We start from the raw sequence: 25583 nt of genomic DNA, 5'->3' as shown, positions 1-25583 counted from the left end.
AAGCAAGCAGAAATTAAAAGGCAAAAATATTCGTAACCTGTGGCACCACAGTAGCACCATTAATACTTATCCTTTCTCCCCTCCAGCATCCAATCCCCAGTGGCTCATGCTGGACTGCCCCAGCACCATGACCTCCTTCCCCATCCTGGTGTACACCCACATCACTGTCAGCAGGGTTGCGCTGGTAACCACAGACCTCACTTAAAAATATTCTAATGCTTGTTTCCAGTCCTTTCTAGGCACTACTGATACTGCTGTAGACTTTAACCAGAAAAGCTCTGAAACCAGAGCTTTAGAATTTCACTGCTGAATATGTCGCAGGACTGGGGATTGGAGATTATTTCTGTGGTTTCATCTTATATGGGAGGACACAGTATTTTTTGATCATTTCTGCTTTCCTGGTCAAAGAGAGAACTCTGTGTCAGGCATTCAGACTTTATGTACGATGTATCATCTGTAGATACCTTTATACATACATATATATGCATGTCTCACAAAAGCCAGCAAATTCAGATGAAAACTCCCAAAGGCCAAGAACCTCATTAAGTATCTGCAGCTCAACAGGAAAGCTGGGGGAAGAAGTGGGTCTCAAATGCTCCTGCACTTCATTTAGGGTTGTCTGGCTATGGAGCCCCACTGTGGGATGGGGAGTTAAGAGGCAGATTTGTATCCTTGCTCTTAGAATACCGAATGCTGCTCAGAAACACTGGTGTGTTATAAAACAGCCCTGGAGATTCAGAAGTGCAAGTCTGAATCTCCTCAAACTGAGGAGGCAACTGAAGTAGGTCTTCTATTTCATAGGCTAGTGGTCTGATACTGTGGTTATTTTATAAAATTAAAGGATTTTTTTCATAGTGCTTCAGTACTTGTAACAGTCTGGGGCTTGACTGGTGCACCGAGAACTTCTCTGTCTTTTACAAGAGCAGCCTGGCTTATATTTAGAGGGAAATGCTTCTCTCCAGGGCCCAGCAACTTGTGATGCCAGCTCTCTTACAAACCCTCGTTATTCAGATCGAGATAAACCCACCTCCCAGGCTTGTAGGTTCCCCGACGCATGCCGCTGTAATTGGATTTTTCACCTCCAAAGGACACATGCATCCTGGATTTGCAAGCTTCAGTCTGACTTTTAATAACAGACTTGACTTGAGAGGGAAAGTATCATAAGGATATTCTTGCAAGACCAGAAGTCTTATTCTGTTTGCAGAGTCAGAATCATGTTTACAAAAAATTCGTCCTAACCTACTAAAATTAAATTTATAATTACAGTAAAATCCTGTCTTAACTGCAACATTACAGAATTTTGTGCTGTATCAGTTTCAGCGACTGTGAAACACCTCAGTTTCCAATATTTTTGCCTTCACCTCATTGTGCATAGGATATGAACCCCCAAATTGCCCTGCAAGTCTGAAGCCTTATCCTAGGAGTATGCATTTAATTTTTGCCTTTTTTTCTTTTCTTTTTTTCTTTTTTTTTCTTTTAAACAGCAGGATCAGGCTTTCATTTCTTCTGTAAAATACAGGACATATCTCTTCATTCTTCTTCAGATCTTGATTTTTTCCTCTTCTTTGTAAATATGAGCAGAGTATCCGCTGCCAAGCCTCGAAGGAAAAAGCTTCTCCAGAGAGTGCACACCTGACCCCAGAGCAGAGATGATGAACCTGACACTTGGAATGCTCCATCCAAAATCCTCATTCTCCACCATTTTTGACAGTGTTAAGATCTCTTGGTGCTACGCTGTTTGCAAAAAACAGAAAACTGCTGCTGACCTTAAGTCTTGTATTCAGATTTACTTAAGACCTCTTTTTTTCTTTGTAAGGCATACTCTGAAAAAAGTAATTTGGTGGATTTTGGTAAAGGAATACTTGGTTTCTATGTCCCAGACAAGTTTAAATGTAAGCTAGGGATGGGTCTGGTACACACAGATGTATAGCTGAAGATGACAGGAGTATTCTGAAATGTCAAAAATTAAGGCATCTGCAGAGCTTGTAGTTACCCCTAGGGTTAGGCAGCAGGAATTTTTAGGTTTAAAACTCTGGATTTTGGTCTTTGAACTTTGCTTACCTCCTCTACTTGGGAGTTCCTTCTTTTATGCATGACTGCAAGTGACGTGGCTACAAATGATTCCTAAAGGCCACCTCAGTTTTAATTTAAAAACTGCTAAACATTTTCTAACTCTGATTGTTACAGGGAGTAATGTGAAATGCAACCTGACCATATTCAAAAACCTCAGAAGTCATAAAGGAAATCAAAGCATCCCCTAAATTTATTATGTTGTAAAAATCTTATGATTTTGGAGACTGTGTCACAACATCTGGAGTTGGCAACACTAGAAATCACTAATACCAACAGGATGAAAAATGTGATAAAATACATAAGCAACATGTACCTCAACAGGGCAGATGCCTGAGTGTTTTAGAATTATGTAAACATTTCATTGTTAAGAGACTAAATGAGATTTGTTATGTCTTTAAAGTCCATATTTTTAACACTATCACAATACACCTATGTAGATGGCTCTCAGAAGTTTGGACCAGAGAAATGTCAGGCCAAATACAGAGGGGTAACAAGGTGAAATCCAAAAGCTGAGCCCCAGACTATACTATCCTGTATGGACACCTATGCCCTGCTTACCATCAGCTCAGCAACATCACCAAATGCCAGTCAGCTTCATCACCTTCAGTGATGTGACAGTGTCTAACATCTGTCGTGAAGTTTGTTTTCACATCCCTCTCCCTTCATGCACAAGTCTTACAGAAAGCCCTACATGTGTTTATATATTGTCAGACACAAGGAATGGTCTCCCTGGTGCCTTGTTGTGGAATGATCCTAAAACAGTCAGTGCAATCTGGTTAATTGTACATTATGTTAACAGTTAACTGAGTGTAATCCTAGTTACCATTTCACTGACATTAAGAATGTCTTTTAATTAAAAGATTAAAAGAAATATTTGAGAACTATGAAGGCAGGAAAAAGATCTGGGAAGAAAGCAATATTATAAAAGTAAAAATGGTGGAAAAAAAGGAAGAAAACAAATGTGGACATTTAGCAACTGAGAACCTGATATTTGCAGTAGACCCGGTAAAAAACATGGTAAAGCCATAAGTAAGATTAACACAGCAAGCATCACTTTCTAAGCACAATTTTAGATCCTAAACAGTGCTGCAGCTACAGGAGTTTCATTTTCAGTCATTTTCCCTGCAAAGACTTTCATGTCACATCATCCAATAATTTAGCATTACAAGAACAGTGCTCTAATGCATGCACTGCAATCTCTAGAAGGAATAGAAAGAGGTTTAAAATCAAGAGCTTTCGTGAGAAAATTAATACATAGATATATATAGATATATATAACTTATTTCCCTCTAATTTGTGAAATCAATTGACTGTATTCCAAATGAATCAGCTAAATATTTATTGCTACTGCAAAATAAATCTTCCAAGTGATGACCTACTCAAATGAAAACCTTTCAAGAAGATATCAGAAGACACCACAGTACCCAGGTGGAAGACTGTGGTCCTTAGGTCATTTTAAAGTGCAGTTTTTATCAAGTGTTCTAATTCTTCTAGATTCACCACCTAATGCTGCAAGAACATCATTTGGGACTACCTGAACTTCCCAGTAACATCTCACTGCTTTTTTCAGTCACCCAGTATTGTTTGCAAGGTTTACATCTTCTCCACTTCAGCTATTTTTCCATTTGTCAGCTCCTAAATAATGATCTTACAACCTCCCTTTAGCAAACTGAATAGACTGAAACACATTTTATGGCTTATTCTTCAGGCCTGGATAATTTTTATGGTCCTCCTTAAGACTCATTTTAGTATTTTTTCATCTTCTTCAATCAAGAACATTAGAACTGGACAAAGTATTTAAGCATCAGCCTTACTAATAGAATAGACTTTAATCAAAATACTTTCTCTACTTTTAGTTAATATTTCTCCTTTTCTACAACCAAGTTCTTTGCTGGCCCTCATTAATTATACTATTATAATGACAGCTAATTTGGAGGTGATTATCTAGGAAGCTCTGATGCCCTTTCCCCAGGGCTTTAAGAGATAAGTCCTGGTGGTTTGAGCCATGAGGTCTACAGCACTGCTGGCTCCAGAAGTCCATCTCACGGGACAGCAGAAGAGAAGGTGCATTCAAACTTCCACTGCAGCAGCTGAGCAGACCAGCTCCATGCAGAAAGATGAATTTCCACTCATAAACCAAACCCACAGCCCAAGCAACCAAGCTACAGTTACATTTCCTCACCCTGCAGCCTTTGCTCCAAGTGAACCTGTGGCAAAGGGGCAGACAGCTGAGTGTTTATGAGAGGCAGTCATGATTAAAAACAGTGCCATTGTGTGTCCCAGAGTTTAGAAACTCTTCCCAAAGTCTCTAAAGCCTAGAATCATGTTTTTGCAAAGAGAATCATCCTAAAGGCATGCCACAGTGTCTTGGTTTCTTGCTGCCTTATTTTGTGTTTTCCTGGACCATAGAGTATTCCAGATCACATCCCTTTATCTTCCCTTTAGTCAGTTGTAATTTTTTTCTAGTAATGGTGATATACTAATAATTGATAGCATCTGGTAACATTTAAATGAATTTACCTTCATGCTTCTTAGCACAATTTGTCTTTGCACTGCTCTAGGAATTTTAAACATTGGACCCATGCCCTCCCTGACTGTTCAGAATACAAGCATGGATGAAGCCCCAGAGTATCTCATCATTTTTAATGTGTTTATGCTCACAAGTACCTCTTCGATGTAGCTGCTTTCCCCTCACAGTTACTGAAACAAAACACCAAAGTCCAATTCCACATCTGTCCATACCTAAATGCTACTGAAATCAGGAGGCAAAAGGTTTTCAAACACCTGCATGATTTGCCGAAGTACAAAACCTCTGTGAAGATCACAGTCAACAGCTAAACCCAAACCCCTCAGATCTCCCACTTAGTTCCATCACCATTCCACAGCCACACCATTCAGGATCCTTCACTACCAGGTAACAGCAACAGAGAAGGTTTACCTGCCTTCATAATCATGGAGGTTTGACACCTACAATAGGCAACTGCAGCTCTTGCAAGTGTTATTCAGCATGGTGGGCCATCAGACAACAGACACTCTGGAAAGAAGCACAAAGCTGTGGTTGTTGTAGCTGAATCCCCTCCTCAGTGCTTCAAAGCCAGCCCAAGGGTCTTGCTAATTTTTGTCCCTACTCAGTTTGAAAACAGTGTCCCATCTCCTCAACAGCCTCAAAACTCCACTGTTCGTTGTATTCCTTTTCCAGCTTCCCCATGGCCTCCACAGATTCTAAATCACTTTCCTTTATAGTCTTCCCACAAAACTGAAAAAGAGCAATTTGATCAGAGACGGCAAACTGCTCTCTTTGTGTGGATTTGCCTCAAAATCTTGAGGTTGAGTGCTGTCTCTGTAGAGAAAATAATTTTCTAACAGCCAACTCCAGTATGATAATGTCACCGACAACCCAGAATGAAATTTCCTGACACTTTTCTATTCATAAGAAAGAGCAAATACCTTGTTTATGACTAAGCCATGTGTAATGGGCCAAGCGCTTTCTACCAGCATCACAAATGAGAAAAATTTGCATTAATGAAGAACAGCAAAAGGAAAAGCAAAATAAAAATGGGAAATAAATGTATGCAGGGAAACATCGGGCAAAGTTTCTGGCACTCAAACGATTCAGCATAAGTAAGATGTGATTTTTTTCCCCCTCAGCAGGTGGATAATAATGATATTAATAATTACAGTATCAATAACCATTTGCAGAACATGCATTCATTTCACATTTAGATCTTTAAGTATTTATATAGCTTTTGCTGACACAGATGGATAAAATGATACAGAATGTGAGGACAGGCTTTGTTTCAATATCAGATATCCAAAAGTGATCTACAGAGTCCCTGTGTATTCAGTGGGAACAAAAAAGGATGCCAAAGGAGACCTTCAAACCACCTTTTGTAGGGTGAGAAAAAATCATCTTTTGGAGAGTGCTGGTCCTCTCTGCTGAATGAAAAGAGAGGCTACAAGCCAGCTATAAATAGACGTTTAACATTTGGATGGAGGAAGATATACAAGGTGAATCAAAGCTTCAATGATTCAACAGAAGCTGCCAAGTGAAACAGTATTAGGCTCTGTGTTTCCCTAAACTTCTCTTTATGCCTCTTTGCTAGATTTAGCTTGTTTCCAGGAATGCAATACAGAGCTTCCAAGTATCCAACACTGTTGGAGGTAAAAATAGATGGAAAGACAGGGAAATGGATAAAAAGCAAAAAAAAGCGCATTACATATGACAAATCTGTGTAGCAAGCACAAAAACTAAAGCCTTTCAAGAGCGGGAAAGAAACAACAGATGAGCCAGTTCATTTATGTCTTATCTATTTCATTTTTAATGTTTAAGTAATAAAACAAAACAAAGAAGATCAATGAAACAATTTGAGATTTGCTGTCCTCATACAAGAAATTTCATTAAAAAGAAACAGCTCTTTCTATTTTTTTTTTTTTTTTTCATTAGGAAGAGCACAAATACCACTGAAAGGGTTGATGAGTCAGTAGAAAACTGAGCAGAGGGAAGTGACATTTTGTCAGGATCAGGAGAGGATGTAGATGTGCCAAATGGCCCAATGAGCAGCAGAGGGATTGCTGTCTTCAGGAAGATCGCTTTTTCCAAGGAAATACTGCCGAGTCTGTTCGTTTCTACAACGAGACACAGTCCATGAGCTCAGTCTTTCAGGTGACAGACAAATCCTCTTGGCCAGGCCTTCAGGACTTGGTCTTGATGACACTGTCAATTTCTCAGCTGACTTCTCAACTTCTCAAGGACTGACAAGCTCAACTTCGGCAGCCAACCACAGCAAGGAGCACTCATGCTTTGCCACTGGCCTGATATCATTATATTTCCCCCTATAAGGACAAATCAAAATACTTGCTGCAAGCTTGTACTTTTGCAGACACTTCTGCTGAAGCAGAGATGCTGAAGCATCTCCATTTAGTTTTAGACAAGCCTTTTCCAAAGCAAGGCTCCAAAGTCTGTAACAGTATCTAAATGTCCAGATAGATTAGTATCTAAAATTATGTGACCATGGCTCTACGTCAAGTAGAAGGTTCCTTCCTCAGGTCAGTTTTTCAGAACACTCATGCTTGTGCCCACTCACTTCTCAGACTCTTCAAAAGACCTTTCAGGATGGAAACATCCCAAAATTGTCTGACTATCAGCAAGAACTGGACCTCTGCCTAGGCAGGAATTTCAAAGGTGTCCCTGTTCAAATAGCTCATAAGAGCTGTTCAAGGAATCCAACTGAGCCAGAATAAAGGAAAGTAAATAATATTAGTCCTGTATCTGCAGGAGGTGGAAGTTAAAAAATATAATTAGTGGGAGTCCTCAAGGACAGTCTACTTTCCCTGAATCCTGCTGCTCCAATATTGTGTTGTGTTGCAAATGCCATTGATTTTCATTTTCTTCCTCTGAAACCCCAAACCTGTAATATTAAATAAGACTGAGGGAATTTCATTTTGTATCCAGAATACACTAAGCAGACAGCAACCCACTACTGTCTGTCCTAGCCTATTAACTTTATTAAAAAATTCAACAGAGCTGATTTCTGAAAAAGGAATTTATCAGTCTGCAGTATAAATATGGTATCAGTTGAAAGTTATTTTATTTGAATTTAGGTGTTCCTTGGCCAGGATGCACCATCAGACTTTTTAGGCTTGTCAAGACTGATAAAAAAAACAGGCCAAAAGCGTATGATAGGAATAATTGCCTTACTCTTCCTTATCCCCCCTTTAACCAAAATGTAAGTTTGTATTGCATTTCTTTACAGAAGAAGATAATTATTACTGTCACTGTCACATTCACTTCTTGGTCTTGATAACAAATGAATTAAACCTGGCACCTGACCAAAGATCCTTCAGTTACCCTGTCAATGCTAATTCAGGAAACCATACATTTTACATAGACTGGTGTAGGGAAAGAAGAATGGATCTAGACTGTATAAAGTTCAGAATTTAACATGGAAGACTTTGGTCCTTAGTTACACTCTATGCTCCAACACAGTAGTTATGTCTCCAGACGGAGGGGGAAAGAATTCAGATTACAAGATTCCCTGGACATTAACGGATATCCTATCACCAAATCCTGAAACTCAGTTGATATACTTTGCCATCACACCATTTGACCTCTTTATATTTAACGTCCAACACGTAGATTTTAGATTGATAAAAGAAGCCAGATTGCAAGAGCAGCTTGATCTGGTTTATGGCTTACTGTGGTTACGACAGCTAAAATAGAGACTGAAAAAATCATACCTCATGCTTGAATGTACACATTAAATTGAGAAGGAAATCTTCCTTTACTCAGTTTGCTGCAAATTTATTATGAACACTGTGAGTTTTACCCCAAAACTTGGAGCTTTACATACAAACCACTTAGACATCACATCTAGCCTATCAATATTCTGTTCAATATACAGCAAGTTCTACTTTACTGAACATGTATATAACTAAGCTTTTGGCAGTGGCAAACTTTGTAAGCAGCTGCAAGCTTTACTGACAATGTAGAACCAAATAAAGGTTTGCCTAAGAACTCAAATTCATAACTGGATGCCAAATTAGCATAAGTTAAATATGAGTATTTAATATAATAAAACATGAGCCGCAAGCGTCTAGCCCATCCCAGGAAAAATGTGAAACCAGAAGGTATTTTAATGAAAATCTGGAAGCAAATATCTGAGTCTAATATTTAAAAGCCATAAGAGTTAATTTTAGTTTGAAAGGAAATCATTTTTCAAAGTTCTGTACTCTGTTTAAAAACAGATTGAGCAAGTTTATTAAATTAGCAGACCACTACATTTATGAAATCCATAAGTCAGATCAATGGTGCACAGTCAGCTCTACAAAGTAATTGCTGGCTTCTCTCAAAACGGACAATCCAAAAACTTCCAAGGACTAGTTTTTCCCTCCATTATTTATAACGAGCAAAACATGGTGCAATAGATTGCAATTCATAATGCCTTTTTAATGTTTTTATAGCACAACATTTGGACTCATTTCTAATCTCTTTGGATGACAGGTTGCCATTATTGAATTTCCATTAATATGAATTATGGGTACAATATATTTTACCCAATATTTTCTACCCCTGGACTAACGTGATTCTACAATAAAAAATCACATAGTCAGCAATTTTTTCAGAAATAGAAATCAGAGCCATCAGAGATTAGTCTTCCTATATCACTGTGTCTCTGACCTCAATCTTGCATCCATCTAACTCTACAAACTCATCAGACATAATTTACATGCACATTTATGGTCACAGAATCATATATCCTGAGTTGGAAGGAACCCACAAGGATCATTGAGTTCAACTCCCTGCCCCATGCAGGACACCCCAAGAGTCACACCATGTGCCCAAGAGCATTGTCCAAACACTTCTTGAACTCTGTCAGGCTTGGTGCTGTGACTACTGCCCTGGGGAGCCTGTTCCAGTGCCCAACCACTCTCTGGGTGAAGAACCTTTTCCTAATATCCAACCTTCTTCTTCCCTGACATAGCTTGGTTGTCAAAATGCCAGTATTTAGGAAAGTGTCAAACTATGTCTTCCAAGCAGCAAGTCAAGGTTTGCTTAGTGAGCTCTCCCTCCTCTACCTAAGAAATCACTTGGTCATTTGGGCCAGGGAATACAAGACGAACAGACAGAGTCCTGTCCCTCTTGTTCATGCCTCCAGATCCTAAAACATGCCTGAGGAACTCGTTCTCCCTTATGAAAACAGATTTTAAGGATCAGGCAGACTCAATCACACTTCAGATCCTTTTGTTTTGCTCACCAGCAGCTACCTGCCATAGATATCTCTCCCTAAGAAATTACCAATCCATCTAAACGATTAAAACCCTACTAAGCAGTAGGGATGAGAACAGCCATCCTGAGTTCAATGGGGCTACTTGCCTGCTTGAAGGCAAGCATATGCTTCATGTTTTACCACATGGCAGAGAGAGGAAGATACAACATGTGGTTAATGAAACCCCAAAGATGCAGAATTGCAGGCAGTACATTCCAGGTAAGGATGCATTCAGTGTACCTGCAATGTCAATCTCCACCCAGAGTATTGAGCTGTATGGATGCATAGTCTCACCTACCATGACTGTTCTCATCTTTTGCAGGCTAAATCAGGATTAGCAGCTCAACACACACTTTAATATTATCACTAATATCAGTGAACTATGGCAGCTTCTTTGGAAAAAAATGCTTTTTAATAGTCACCAATGAACTTTGCACAGACCTTGCAGTACCAGGGCAGAAAGGCAATATAGCATTTTCCTTTGATTTTCAAAAGACATGTAGTAATAAAAATCTATTAAATGAAACAAAGAACTTCCCAAATGCCAAGAATGGTCTAGTACTTGCCCTCAGGAGCTCACATCCAAAAAGGACAAGAGAATGATGTGTGAAGAAAATAACACAAGAAGTAAGCAAGTAGATGACATTGAGTAATACCATGTGTTCCTGCACACACACTCCAAACAGGTATTTGGCAAAGTCTGTTCCTAAATACAGATGCATTCAGAAATACTCACAGTCCAGCTATAGTCAGAGGATTAGTTTTTGCCAGCATCGTGGTGGTAAATAGTTCTTCATGAGAAATCCACATACAAAGAGAGCAAGGGGCTTCCAAAAAACCTCTGGAAGCACATGCCAGGCACAGAGGATAAACAAAACACTTACCAGAAAAGCAAACAAAAAGGTAATCAAAACCTGAGTCCTTGGGATAACAGATGGCAGGATCGGGGACACAAAAAGATACATGGGTGGAAGCTGAGTAGGGGGTTTGAATGCTTCTGACATTTCTTTAAATGTCAGCTCGTAATTATGACGTCTTCACCACCACCTTGTACATATAGAGCCCCTTCTAGCAAAGGCCTCGCAGCTTCTGGAGAGCTGCACTTTAGCATTTTGAGCTATCTGTCATGTTCCCATCTTTTATTCTGGTGAGAATGAACAAGCAAACACCAAACTCCCACTGAACACCTACTACTTCAGTTTTACTTCCAAGGTTTCCTCATCGTTCAGTTAAATCTCTGGGTGTATTATGCAGATTTAGATGAAGAGCTACACATTGAGAAAAACCAGGAGATAAGTGAGAGAAAGGGCAATATTTAAAGAAGTTTGGAGAACCCTGCACAAACAGTGTACTCTATAAACACTCTTCGAGAGAAAGGAAAGTGAGTGGGGTATAATCTTTTGCATAAGTTTACATGTTTAAAACTTATGTTAATAAAAATCAATCCTTGTTCACTATTTGAACACAAATCCCATTAATAATTCCATTAAACTATCACTTCAGTTCATTATTTTACTCATTTGCACTTCACTATATTCACTGCCAACATCTGCTGCTTTCCCTGGGAAAGAGGGCGGACAAGGCCACGCAATCGTGTTTCTTTTCAACGCTCTCCCCTTGGTTCACTGGTGAGTGGCACTCATAGAAAGGGCATTTCGACTCTTTCCTACCCAGAGACAGAGTACCTCGCCTTCCAACACAACCAGTGTCCATCCCATGACTTAACATCCAGCATCCATCCCCAAATTCAAATTGCCTAATTATCAGAGCTACTCAGCATGATTGCTCAATACTTTACTAAGCAGATACTTCAAAGAGGAAAGGGTGGAGAAGAAGTAAAGGAGGACTGAGATCCAGGGAGTAATAGATAACAAGCAAAACAACTTCATATTTTGGAATTAAAAGCTTGGAGGAGACTGGGGACACGGGACCGACCTAGACAAAAAGAAAAGCTTACCCCAAAACTAAGCCCCACAACACAACACTTTGATCATGTTAAATATTCAGAGAGGCAACAGAGAACATAATCACAACGCACAGCAGGGTCCTCAGTGAAGAATGGGTACATGACTCTTAAAAGGTTATTACAGCAAATTTAAGTAAACCAATTGCACGGAGACCAGCAGCTAAACAGAGGTTTTCAGAACTTGTGTTCTGATCATCAAGGCTCATTCCAACTGGCTCAATTTGATCTAACAATCAAAAAGTCAAATGATATGAAGAAAGATATTTCCTCCAGTAAATTGAAAAAGGTGGAGTGGGAGCTTATTTAGATTTGCTTCTTGCAACTGCATCTCTTCCTTCCTTTCTTTCTCTGTAGCTCTTGTAAAAAGGTTTCAGCAGTGGTACACACTTCATGCATCTATGTACTTTCATTCTGTCCAGGAATACTCACCTCCAAAGGAAAGGAAAACAGCCAGGGCACAAAACACAATGAAGCAGAAACACAAAGGGAAAAGAGCTGAGAAACAGATTCCAGCTGCACTGAACAACTACCCGGGGCTAATAGTGTTACATTTGACTGAACCTGTCTGGCAAAACACCCCACTATTAACCCCTCAGATGTTCTCAAATAGACTCGTGAACTGTTCCTCTACAAAGGTATGGTAGATTTGGCAGATTTTATGGTTGAGGGGATGAAGAAAGTTAGTCCCCACAGGTCTTCAAGACATAACACCACAGGTGAGGTGCACTAATCTTTGTTTCTATAGCCTCTTCTGAGGGGAACTATCACAAATATAACATATGGTCATGGATTTCTATCCAGGTGCCATCATAAATGCACCAATAGACATATCTTTCAAGAAATACTTCAGATAAAATATCTGGCACTGAAAAGTCTCCAAATTTGTCAGCACTGGCAAAAAATCAAGGCCCAATCTGCCTCACATGGGGACACATTAATCATGCTACTTTAATTTTGCTTGCCCAGGCTGTGGCTGTGCAAGAGGGAGTGTGTAGTCTGAGAGAGCCACATGTGGAAACACTAATTTTGGTTCATATGATGACTAAAATGCTGAAGGTAAACCAAAATCTGACGTTTCTCTTCTTGCAGGGCTAGTAGGATGCACTAGCAAGGCGGTCTGGAGCTCTCTGCTCACAGAATCAGGCAACTTCCACTAATAAAAGGATCCATAATTCGTCTCAAAAAAAAAAATCAAGATGAGTACATATCTGTACCTCAAGCAGATGGAAACGGAAGAGTAAAGATGAAAACAGGGCAGGACAAAAGGATATAACCACACTTGGAATTTCCCCAGGCCTGGCAACTAGCACAGGTTTATTGGGCCTTCACTGGCAGAAAATAGCATTATTTTCTATTCATTGCTGTGGCAAGAAAAGAGGAAAATAGATGGGCTAGTAAATGAAAAACCAGTTGTGAAGGTAGGTGAGAGGTGTTTCTACTTCAACGTTTAATGACTAACATGATCTTTCATACCAGATGTATGCTAACATCTGTCCAATATCTAACACAATTTCTTACTTCCAGATGCAACAGAAAATATAAAAATCATTTCCTGGCACCAGACACATCTGCAGAACATACTGATTCTGATACAGAAACTGAATTTGCCAGCAATTGGTGGCCCATATTCAAAACAATGACAAAGATTTCTGAAAACCAGATGAAAAAACTCCCTAGAAGATATATTTCTAGACCCCCTTAGACTGTGTATTGTATTTGTAATGGAAAAGTGAGTTCACAAACTATTCTAGTTGCTGTGACAATTTATAACAGGGACAGACCACAGCATCTCAGTGCACAGGTATGCTGGCCTAAAGAGACAAAGTCGAGATGTACTTGTGCTCCTTATTGTTCAGATACAACTCAGTCAAGTATGAAACTGTGGAGTCAAGTAAAACCAATTACACTTGCCTCAAACACAAAGCCATTCCAGTAACTAGAAAACAAAACAGGTCCAGGACCTATTATATGGCTCTGAGGCCAAATGATATGGTCTGGCCACATTCACAGGATTATACACTTTTACCCTCCAAAACAAGGTGGCTATATCCAAATTGCCAATTGGGAATGGCTGCTGGCCCTCGCTAATCCCCAAGCCATGCCTGAGAATTGTTTATGACAGCATTAGCTAGTCCAGACTGAGCACAAGGCAGGGCCTGTGCTAACAGTTTAATGGTATAGATGGTCAAGTTCCAGCTCTTGGGTCCGTGCCCTGGCACTGCTTGATCTGCTCTGGCGGACCTTGCCAAATGCTGTTGTACTGTGAGCAGGGCTGGCTGGAACACAGACACTAAAAAAGAAATAAGAGTATCCAACCAAATTTAAAATCTCTAAACATTGTCATGATTCCTTTCCTTATTCTTTTGCCTTTTTGTCTTTATTTTCCAGACAGCCTTATTTCCACTGAGGTGTTCTATTTGCCAAAACAACAGAAGGTCAAAATAGTTGTGGTAAGCACCAAGTGTTCTTCATTTCTTACTATGATTCAGTGGCAGTTGCCAACAGTCAGGTACAGTCAGGTATGCTGTGGGGAGTGTCAGAAGAGTTTAAATCAAGTGTCTGATGGAAAATGGGGCAGAAGAGAAAGATATCGAAGAGTGAGATAGAAAGGTGAAAAGATAAATGAATGAAATGAATTGGCCCAGAAACTTTGCCGCATTGCTTAAGCTTTGCTTTATCTCCTGGTTCAAAGAGTTGGATGCAAAAAGGCACACTGCTCAACAACTGATTTGAGTGCCTTATCTCTCTCTGGTTTTGAATCACCTATACCAAAAGTATGACACAAAAGGTCTTTGCTGCAGAGCAAATTCACTCCCTTAACCAACAGGTCAGAAGGCGGGGTAAGAAAGACTGGCTTTGCAGACTTATAGCCAAGATCAAGGTAACTTCCATAACTACCTTTGTGTGGCAGATGCCACCCCTGTTCTCTGAAGGAAACCTTTTAGGAGACTCCTGTCCACAGCATTTTGCAGGCTTTCACCACCAGATAATAACCAGACTGGTTTTGTTGGAAGGAGCTTTTGAAAGCTGGCATATCCCCTGCTCAGAGCAAGCAAAGATAACACTGGATTGTTTGTGGCTTTGTCCACTCAAATTTTGGATAACTACAGGGTAGGCAGAAACATCTCTGTGCACTTGTGCCAGTGTCTGGCTACTCTCAGTGTAAGCCATTTCACCAAGTCTGGGTGAATTTAGAGGTGTCCTGCTATACTTTTGACTTGTGGTTACTTTAGAAGGGTCCTTTGTCACTCCACTCACTGCACGGCATCAAAGAGCACTCAACAGTCTTTACAAAGCACTGACATGAAACTTTGGCTGCCCTGCCCCTTTGCAAAGCAACAAGTGATGGTAACAATGGCAGCTTACAGGAAAGTTTGGGAATTATTTACCTAACATGAAGACGAAAATGAAAGCTATGGGAATTGGGATTGTTCAGCCTGGAAAAGAGAAGGCTCCAGAGAGACCTAATTGCAGCCTTTCAGTACCTGAAGGGAGCCCAAAAGAAAGTTGGATAGAGGCTATTTACAAGAGCATGTAGTGACAGGACAAGGGGGAATGGTTTCATACTGAAAGACGGTAGGCTTAGATTAGGTATTAGAAAGAAATTCATTACTGTGAAGGTGGTGGAACAGGTTGTCCAGGGAAATTGTGGATGCCCCACTCCTGTGAGTGTTCAAGGCCAGCTTGGATGGGACTCTGAGCAACCTGGTCTAGTGGAAGGTGTCCCTGCCCATGGCAGGCGGGTCGGAATGAGATGATCCCTAAGGTCCCTTCCAACCCAAACCATTCTATGGTTCTGTGACTCTATGAAGACTGATTTATTGCAAGACTTGAAACAGTTGTACAAATGAAGCTGAGATGACATCTAAGAAAACTTGAAACAGCATTATCCTGCGCTGCTTCAGAGCTCAACTTTACTGTAAAGCAGTTCATATTTCTAAGCAGGTTGAGAAAACAAGGTGTTTTCTAACAAAGTATGTGTGATCCATATCTTCAAAATCTGTATCCATCTGTGTGTTTTAATCAAAGCAGTACATCTGAGATAATTAAGCATGGGCATGATGACCCTAAAAGCCATCAATTCCACACATCAGACACTTCGGTCACAGCAAAACTACCAGAAGAATTATTACGAGCAGTGGAAAAAATGTTATGAAATAGAGTTTAAAACTTCATAAGCAAGAATGGAATTAATACACTCAAATTTTCCTCGATAATCCAGCTTGAAGAACCTTGCAAAGATAAATGCTAGACCTTTAAAAGCAAGGATGAGAAAGATAATTAATGGAAGCTTAGAAAGATAATAATGTCTCAAATCCATGTGGGGTATAACTATTGCTCGGCTTTTGAGGAAAAGGAAGATAAATTATTCAGTCTTACTCCATCCCAGCATGAGGCAAAAACTATAAAGGAAACAAGCTGTTCAAAAGCAAAACTGTGATGACTATGCCAAGATAGGAGTTAGGCTCAGAAGACCTAAAATAAATCCAAAGTTCTAGTAGCTACTGACCAATGAGGATTCTGGGTATTGTTTTAAAGCAAACTGACAAAAAACCCATCTTGGGAAGTATATTGAAAAGGTGATTCAATTCTAGGATAATGTTAGGATATTACAGAATGCTTTTGGTTCGAAGGGACCTCTGCAAATCACTCAGCCCACTCCTGCTCAAAACAAGGTGCACTTGGATATCAGACCAGAGTGTTCCTGGTCACGTGCAGCTGAGTTTGCAGTGTTTACCATGGAGATTCTAGAGCTGTTTGGGGACTTGGCTCCACTTTTGGCCCCTGCACCTACTAATACACACACAGCATGGGCAACAAACAGGAGGAGCTTGTAGCGAGGTGCGGGTTGGTCACTTCTCCCATGTAACAAGCAATAGGACAAGATGAAATGGTCTCAAGTTAAACCAGGGGAGGTTTAGATTGGATATTGGGAAAAATTTCTCCATTGGAAAGGTTATCAAGCATTGTATAGGCTGCCCAGGGAAGTAGTTGAGTCACCACCACTAGAGGTATTAAAAGACACGTTAAAATGGTACCTGGGACATGTTTTTGTGGTGGGCTTGGTCGCGCTGGGTTAGCAGTTGGATTTGATGATCTTAAAGATCTTTCCCTGAACATCAGGAACACCATTTTGTTGTTCGGCTGTCAGAGCATTGGCACAAGTGGCCCAGAGAGGACTGGAGTCACCCTCCTTGGAGATAATTCAAGGCCATCTGGACATGGTCCTTGGCAGTTGGGTCGAGGTGACCCTGCTTAAGCAAAGGGGCTGGACCAGAGGACTTGCAGAGGTCCCTTCCAACCTTAACAGTTCTGTGATTCTCCCTGTTCCTATACACTTCCTTTGTTCATTGAGCTTGCTCAGGATTTCCATGTTCAGGCAGGATGGCCTCCAGCTGTGCCTGCTTGGCTCTTGTACAGGGGCTGAGCAATTCCTGTGCCACCAGGAGGCTGTCACTGGTGAACTACTGGATCCTTCTGCATGGTCTTGTACAACACCTTTGTAAGCTCCTCTTACAATGACTGGCACTTCCAAAAAAGAATACGGATTTGCAGGGGAACACGTGGTCAAATTATGCCCAGCATCATTCTTCAGGGATGTTTCACTTGTGGGTTGAGAAATGTTTCTGTATGCATTACTTCAGTGGTTTTGAATGCATGGGCTTTGTATAACATTTTATGTTCCTTTGGAATTAAAGGATAACTTTAATCATATAAAATATTATAATATAAACAATATATAGTCTTAAACATTCAAATTACACAGCCAAAAAAGCTTCTCTTTCCTGACATGTTTGTGCAACAACTTAGCAGTAGCATATATTACTCATATACTTCTCAGTGCTTTGTTTCAGGATTACCACAAAACACCCGGAATCATGAACAGTAAGAAATAATGCTGTGATATGAAGAATTTATTACTAGTTATTATTCATTATTTATACAGTGGGTGCATATCACTTTACAAACAAATACCACTTCACAGGCAGCATATATTTCTCCGCAGAACTTCTGCAAGCTTTGTTTTCCAAAGTGATCGGTTTGGTGATGCTAAATTGTATTGGGTAACAACCACATATGTTTCAGCTTGACAGGAGCAGAGAACAACCAAAAACAGCTGAGGCAAACCAACTTCTGGGAGAATTTGGAATAGTCTGTTCCTCCAAACCAAATAAATGTGCCTTTTGTTTTCTGAAGAGTGCCCATTTCATCCAAGAACAGAACGTTACAGCAGCTAACCAACACCTGAACATTTAGTAATGCCTCAAATTTCAAGAGAAAACCCAACAAATATGCCCATAAGTTTATCTTTTTTCACATGCTACTTTTAAAAGAATGTTAGATCATACATCTTCATCAGAGCTGCTTCTACAGAGTGAAACTAGAATGAGGAAGAAGTGTGAGGAATTCCTTCCATGGTCTCCCCTACTGTGCTCTCGCCGGCATTGACAATGAGCCCTGTTTTGCACACCCATAAGGTAGTGAGTCACTGTGTGCCCATTTCTGCAGAAGATGGCAGCACCCTGTGTGCATTGTTTGGGTGGGATAGAGCACATTCAGCATCGCTGTGGTAACGTGACTCCTGGCATTGCTGTGGCATCGACAGAACAATCCTCCAACAGAACAGCCCAGGCTGCCTACACTTCATGCCACAGAGTCACAAGATCCTCATGCTCCTCTTCAAGGTCTGGGCACCTTTTCAAGAGGTAGGATTGTAGACAGGGCAGTGGTGATGCTTTAATGTCAGTTTGGAGTGTCAGCCCTGGCTGATCAGAGCTTCCTGGTATGCCTGGAGCACATCAGCCTGTGTCCAGCATTTGAAGGTGCAGCATTCCCAGTAAAAAGAGCCAGAGAGCAGTTTAATTTCCTGTTTATCACTCCCAGAGCCAAATTTATTTTTATGTCTATCAGCTTCACAGACAAGTGTCATATCAAGCAGAAACCCAAGGCCCATAAAAATCACAGGGAGAGTGAAGTTTGGCTCCCTTCTATTTTTTCTTTCTTTTTATTCATTTGGTTCATTTGTTTTGCAAGCAACTTTTAAATTGAAATCTACATATCAATCAGCAAGCTGAGAAAACCAATGCCATCAAGAAAATATTATGTCTGGCATACAATGTATTTTCCTTCTGCTATGCATCAAAACTGTAGTTTTTAAAACTTGCCATTGTGCTCCTGTTATAATAAAAAATATGGTATGCAGACATCCCACCCAACCAGTACTGCAACCTTCTAACAAACTGTTTGCATCAGGCTCTTCTATACCTTAACCAACTCATCCCCTCATCAACTCAATGATTTCTCAGACATTACCCTCTTCATGCAACACCAAAATCCGAAACTACTTTGTTGAGAAAGGATTGGCTCTGTCAAAAATAATTTCCGGGCCCTACTTATCAAGTTTTGACAGTAAAAATAATAGGAAACCACCAGGTGATTCCTTGCAAAATTCTTTTTGTGGCTGCGTTTGATGGTGACAACAGCAATATGTTCCTAAATGACAACCACCAACATTACAATTATAAGCATCTATAACCCAGGAAACCTGCCCTGCCCTCCTTTAGAAGCACTGCTCCTTGGAAATAAACCCACATCAATTCACAGGCAAGGCAGCTCCCAGGCTTTTTCAGCCTGACAGGAGGCTACGACAAATTTTATAATAAAACCCCCATGACTCCTGAAATGATATTTTGATGCATTTTGAATGGATAATCTGCAACTAAAACACATGAAAACGAAGTAATGGTAAAAAAGAAATAAGAAAATAAAAAAGAACTCTAAATAATTTCAAAGAATCAAGCACTTAAATCCTGGCCAATACAAATTTTGTTTAGGTTTTATTATTGATATTTATTTCTTCTGGAAGTCAAGAAACTTTTTGATCAAAGTGCCAAAGCCCAGAAATACTCCTTTTTCTTTATCCAAAGTTGTCATGTTTGTGACCTTGTAAGTATTTGGTGATGTCAATTAGTGCTTCAAAAATGCTGCCTTTCATCTTCAAATGGGACTGGGCCTAGAAACTGGCCAGACCTCTTAGCTCTTTCAACAGATGATAAACACACTGTAAGTAAAAAAATCCAAGTGGCTTTTTATGACTTTACAGATTAATGAGCATGCCAGAGCTTTCCAACCAATTTTGGCCCAATAAAGTATCTACAAAACTTGAGAAACTAAACCCACATTTTGTATGTCCCAATTTCTATACTGCTAAAAATATGTACAACTACACCTGAGAAAAAATACTAAAATAAAATGTTAAGAGGAAGTAGTAGACCATCAGCACAATTTAAGCCCTCTCTAAGGGCCACAGATCATTAGGAATAGCCTTCTACAGAGGAGTCTGAAAAACACTCAAGGCATCTCTCCACTTCCTTGAAAGGGAAGAATTGGATGCTCTACTTCAAGGCCTTCATCAGTTTTGGAACCCACCACTGATCTCCGTTTGCTCTCCTGTCCCTTGGTGGTACAAATACCTCCTAGGAGTTGTAACTTTTTTGTAGTAATGTGATTACTTCAGCAGAAGTCATTGCTGAGTTCAATTTACAGATATTTTGGTCAATTTGTAATTAGCTCAAAGAAAAAAAGTGTCCTGAGAGTCAATGACCAAATCTATCTGCTTCCTCCTCTCATTCCTGTACAGGCCATGTTGATCCCTCAAAAGGAACTCTCAAAATTATTTGAGGATATAAGGATGATACTACAATGGTATTTTTTTGTAGTGTAATCTGCTGGTTTCAGCCTACCTGGGCTGGTGTGATGGCACCACAAAAGGTTCAGTCTAGAAGCTGCACTCCAGTTAAATGGTGTGTCAGCCCAAACAGGTAAATTGTGCAAAGCTTATTGAACTTTCAAACCTAAACAACCAGGAGAATGTGATTTAGGTGCCAGGGAAAACCTGTCCTCGTATTCTATTAGAGACCATTGAGCACTATATACTCGGCATTGCTCTGATTTCCTAAACATTCATGTAATAGTCTGCCATAATGGGAGCTTCATATGCATCAGAAGCCTCTGATTAGGTGGAATATGCCTGCATCTCATTTACCAATGAAACTGGACATTAGTCTATTTTAAAAATTTATCCATAGGTAAAAATATGCTCCCAGGAAAAAATCACTTTCACTATTTGCCATCCAGCAACTGAAGCCTTTTGTACTATGACAATAATTTGCACTTGGGCCAGACTGCTGCTTTGTGTCCAGATCACCAGGCTACTCTCTGAAATGGTGACAAAAATATGCCAACTCTCAATACAAACCCCAGGGTTATGGAGGAGCAGCTTTGCACAGAGAAGCTGGAAGAGCAAATCCCATATACTTCATCACTGCATGTTTTGACTTTTTTTAGCAACTGTTGTATTCCAATATTTATAATCGCTCTCTTTATGCAAGCGTCTTATGTTTTATAATAAAAAGAGTACATAAATTTCAGTTACCGTAGCAGAGCAAATTGTTGTATGTAATTAGTCATGTACAACATAAGGCGTAACTTGAAAAACAATTCGTGTTTATTCTTCCTCTGCTTAATCAATATTTTAAATATTTGTGGAAACCATACACCAGCTTAGTAAATCATCACCTCCAAAGCGAGAGAAATAGAACAGACAACACAAATCCTGCAACCTACAGCAAATCATCTGCATATGACAGGCTGCTATTGAGGGAACCACATTTTTTGGCCTGTGAAGGAAAGAAGAATATAACACTTTACTTCTGTGCTGTTCCACTTTATTCCTTTTTACCATGCATTCCTCAGCCATGCCGACTTGTTTTTCCTTTACTATAAGAATTTTCTTCCCTCTCCACTTATTTTTTAATGCTATTTAGTTGCACTGATACACAAAGACAGTAGGGGCTGTTTTTTTCTCTGCAATCCTTGCTTGACTTTCCAGAGAGGTTAACAGATGTTTTAACATCACTGTCTTCCCTCCCACATCATAACTGTGGCTAACCACAGTAGGACAAACTCCGGTAGCAACAACATGAGAGTCTTAAATGCTATGGGAGTACTGTGAGCACAGGAGGCCAGCATCACATCTCTGTTATGCTATTTAAAGACTTAAAACTACACAGTTATCCCTGAGCTCAACTAGAGAAAATCTTATCAAAACCAAAGATTGGTGCTTTTGTAAAATTTGTCATAGGTTTAACCTTGAGAATAACAAATCATTAAGTGTGGGGGGGTTTAGGAATCAATTTATGTTTCAAGCAAAGGGTTTTTAAAATTAAGGTTGAGAAAAAAAATCAGATCTTGCCTGGTGTTGCACAGATTCTGTTGATGTATCAATCTTTTCAGGCATTTAAAAATAATATAGAGATGATAAAAGTAAATGTTCTATAACCAAAAAATCTCTTGGTAATAAAATTTCAAATTACAGCCCATGACAACACTTCTAAATTGAAGCTGTGATACAGGAGCTTTGATGGAGAAAATTGTACAAGTAACTCACAAAGTAATTCAGAAAAGCAACAAAGAATGAAGGTGCTGCTGAGATGAACAGAAAAAACAGCTGGAATGGTGTGCAGTATCCTTAAAAATGAATTTTAGACTGTTTGTTGCCAATATCTTAAGCAGTGCTGTTGTCTTATTAGGATTTCTTGGAGAGCTTCCTTTGAGCAATAAATAACCTCACTGCAGAAAACCCCACCATGCACAGACAGATCCAAACCTGAGCTAAATCATCATACATGGCTGGGCTCAGAGTCTGACAAATTGATCTGAACATAGAGTTTAATGGCAGGATTTGCACTTTCCTATTGACTACTTCAGGCATTCAAGGGGCTGAGGAAGTACCTCCTGCGAAGGACTCATCCCTTCAAACTGTGATGACTCTTGGTGCTGGTCTGTGGACCAACTCTTTAGATACAGCACCAGGGCAGAAAAAACAAATTGAGTAAAAGAGCTGAAACTTTGCTCATAGTGGCACAGAATGAGTAGAAAAAAACAAAAAATCCCTACCTCTGAGTACCTCACTTTCCCTGTCAATATACTGGGTGTGCAGCATTATACTATTTCCTACAAGTTGATGAGGTCTAAATAGTTTTTCTGATGTTTTCTGGCAGCCTCCAATGAAATGGGTTATAGCAGTGCAAAGTCTCCTCATCATTTTGTTCAGCAAAAAATAAAACTCAGGAAGAGACAGCTTTTCTGTTTAAATAACTCAAACTAAACATCCATAACTACTTAAATGTGGCAGATCTACTAAGTGTGATTTGTACCAAAGCATCTGTGGTAAGAAGGTTACAGGTATGCTTTGAGAATAAATTTCAAAGGTCTGCAAAGTATAATTAGTTTTAAAGTTCTCCTAGACATTAATAATTAGTAATAAAAACCTTCTAAAGTCCTCCACAGAAAGAAGTAAAAAGCTCTTCCAGAAGCATAAAAACACAGACCAAATCTAAACCCCCTCACGGCTGGTCTTACATCTAAGCTTCCTGCTGAAGATGGTTTCATCTCCCTCCAACAATTAATTTGATCAATTTTTTTCTCTCCTTTCCAATGCTTTTTCCATTCATATCACATAACTCAGGGTGAAGTCTTTAATCTTACATACATTTACATAATTTTAAAGACCAAATGGTTCAGCCAGATTAGGTAGCCTAGTGGTCCTTAAAACAATTAATCTATGAATTCCCCGACCAATTCCATCACCAACACAGCAAGTTTTACAATTCAGTTACATGTCAGAGAGAAAAGAAATTTTTTCCTCTGTTTTGAATTTGTCACTTTAAGATTCAGTTAATCAGGAGCTGAAGGACAGGAATATGACCAATGTCTGCCAATACAGGTATCCAGAAGACAGGTCTTGTCAGACTTAATTTCAATCTTTGACAAGACTATGACTCTGTTTGATAACATGTAATTGAGGATGATGCCATGTATATGTATTTTTAATAACTATTGACTTAGCACTTTGGCAAAAAAGTCTGGAGCAATTATTATCTGCACAGACACAGAAACGTGCAAGGGAATGGTGAGTGATGATGAAAGGATGAATATGGTTTTGGTACCTATATGATTTTAGTATCCATATTTTCAAAGGCAAATGAAGAACGGAGATGATGCAAAAGATACACAGTTATTTGGAGACTACCAGGACTGGTCAACAGCAGGAAACTAGAGGAACCAAGGACCAAAGGTTTGAAGATAGACTAGATGACTTACAAAAGAAATGAAACAAACTTTTAACTGAGAGGATAACTAGTTGGCAGGAACACAAAATGAAGGGAGATGGATGGTTGGCCCCTATGGTTTGAGATCTTCAAACCAGGTCTGGAAGGTGTGTAAAGTCAAAACCAGCAACTGGATGGCACAGAGAGTTTTTCTGTCCTCAGTGTGGAGGACCACTGCTGGCTGTACCCATATCCTTGGACAATGAGATAAGGAGGACCAGTTTCTCAATCTTCTGGCTTCCCAACACCATGACAGTTTATTCACTCATGTCACCAGGGCACACCCTTGCCACTGAGCTTTATGACACCTGCCATAACATTTGGGAAGGTTCAGCCCTGCAGAAGGGCAGCTAAGTAATCAAATATCCACAAAACAGAAGTAATAAATTCAGCTTTAAGATGACACCTGTCCCCCATGAGCTGGTACCCCATAAATATGCTCACAAAATGGTTGCAGAGAGTAGGCTGTGAACTCTCCATAGCTCATGGAAACTTCACACATGCTTGGCTTATTTTTAAAATATTTTTATATTTTTAATTTTTATATTTTTATTTTTTTAAATAAACCAAGCAACCACATTATTCTTCTTACTTGTGATTTCCTCATTATATGGATATAATTTTTTATGCCTGACAATTAGCTGGACTCTACAAGAGAAAGGCCCTGGTTGGTTACACTGCTGACCCCAAGTGTAAATCTGCTGCATGTGAAGGAGAGAGACACAGTCAGGCAGGGTGAACAGGTGTCTGTGGGAGCACCTGATTTTTTTTCTGACAGCATTTCACATCATTAGTTGGAAGCCTGCTAGGCACCACACCCTTGCATCTCTGTTCATCCTATCTACCTCACTTTTTCAATGTTTTTTCCTCTTTAATACATGTAATTTTGAATTTTTAGAGCTGTTTAGCTGATTCACAGCAGCAGAAGCTGGGGCAAAAACTCTATGCATTTTTACACATTTATTTTATGGGAGATTACACAGCTGATTAACAGTTCTCAGAACAAAAAATGTCCCATGCCACCTCCATTCTTGTCTATTTATTGCTTTTGATCTATTCATGCCAAAACATTCTTACTAAGGAAAGTCATCAGAAAATTGTCTAATAAGGTAATTTAGAAGACGGTTCACATTGAGCATATGATCAAAAGGCATTTAACTTGCTGTTCCTGCCTTCTCTCCCCTAATAAACACATGGTTTACTAGCACTGATAAGCTTCAAAACGGTTTTGAACATCTGGGAAAAGGGCTGATCAGCTCCAGACAATCATTGGACTCTTAAGTAGACCCAGGAACAAAGGTCGTGATAAATGAAACCACTGCTTTGGCTCCAAAATAGCCTCAATCATCTCCAGACAAAGCATGATTGAAATGCATCTATCTGTGGATAGCATCTGGAGAACTCTAAATATGTTTTGATCAGAATCCGAGTGGCTTCTTCCAAATGAAAATAATTTTAAGATGCCATGGAAAATTTTTACAACCAATCACACTTCGGCCTAATGTTTCCTTCTGCAGCATTGACCTTGTTTTTCTACAGTGTGAAAAAAATCAATATAATAATGGTACTGCAGTAAAATTTCAGCTTGCTCTTGGCTTACTTTAA

General features: G+C 39.6%; 1 protein-coding gene across 4 annotated transcripts in view; it reads right to left on the bottom strand.

Moving 5' to 3' along the window:
• KLHL29 (kelch like family member 29) overlaps positions 1 to 25583 on the bottom strand; it is a 391640-nt gene that overhangs the window by 213366 nt on the left and 152691 nt on the right. The window lies entirely within an intron of this gene.

The sequence above is a fragment of the Chiroxiphia lanceolata genome, chromosome 3 (genome assembly GCF_009829145.1).
Source record: "Chiroxiphia lanceolata isolate bChiLan1 chromosome 3, bChiLan1.pri, whole genome shotgun sequence".
Classification (NCBI taxonomy): Eukaryota; Metazoa; Chordata; class Aves; order Passeriformes; family Pipridae; genus Chiroxiphia; species Chiroxiphia lanceolata.
Note: the sequence above shows the minus strand (reverse complement) of the source record. Positions and strands in the feature narration are given on the sequence as shown.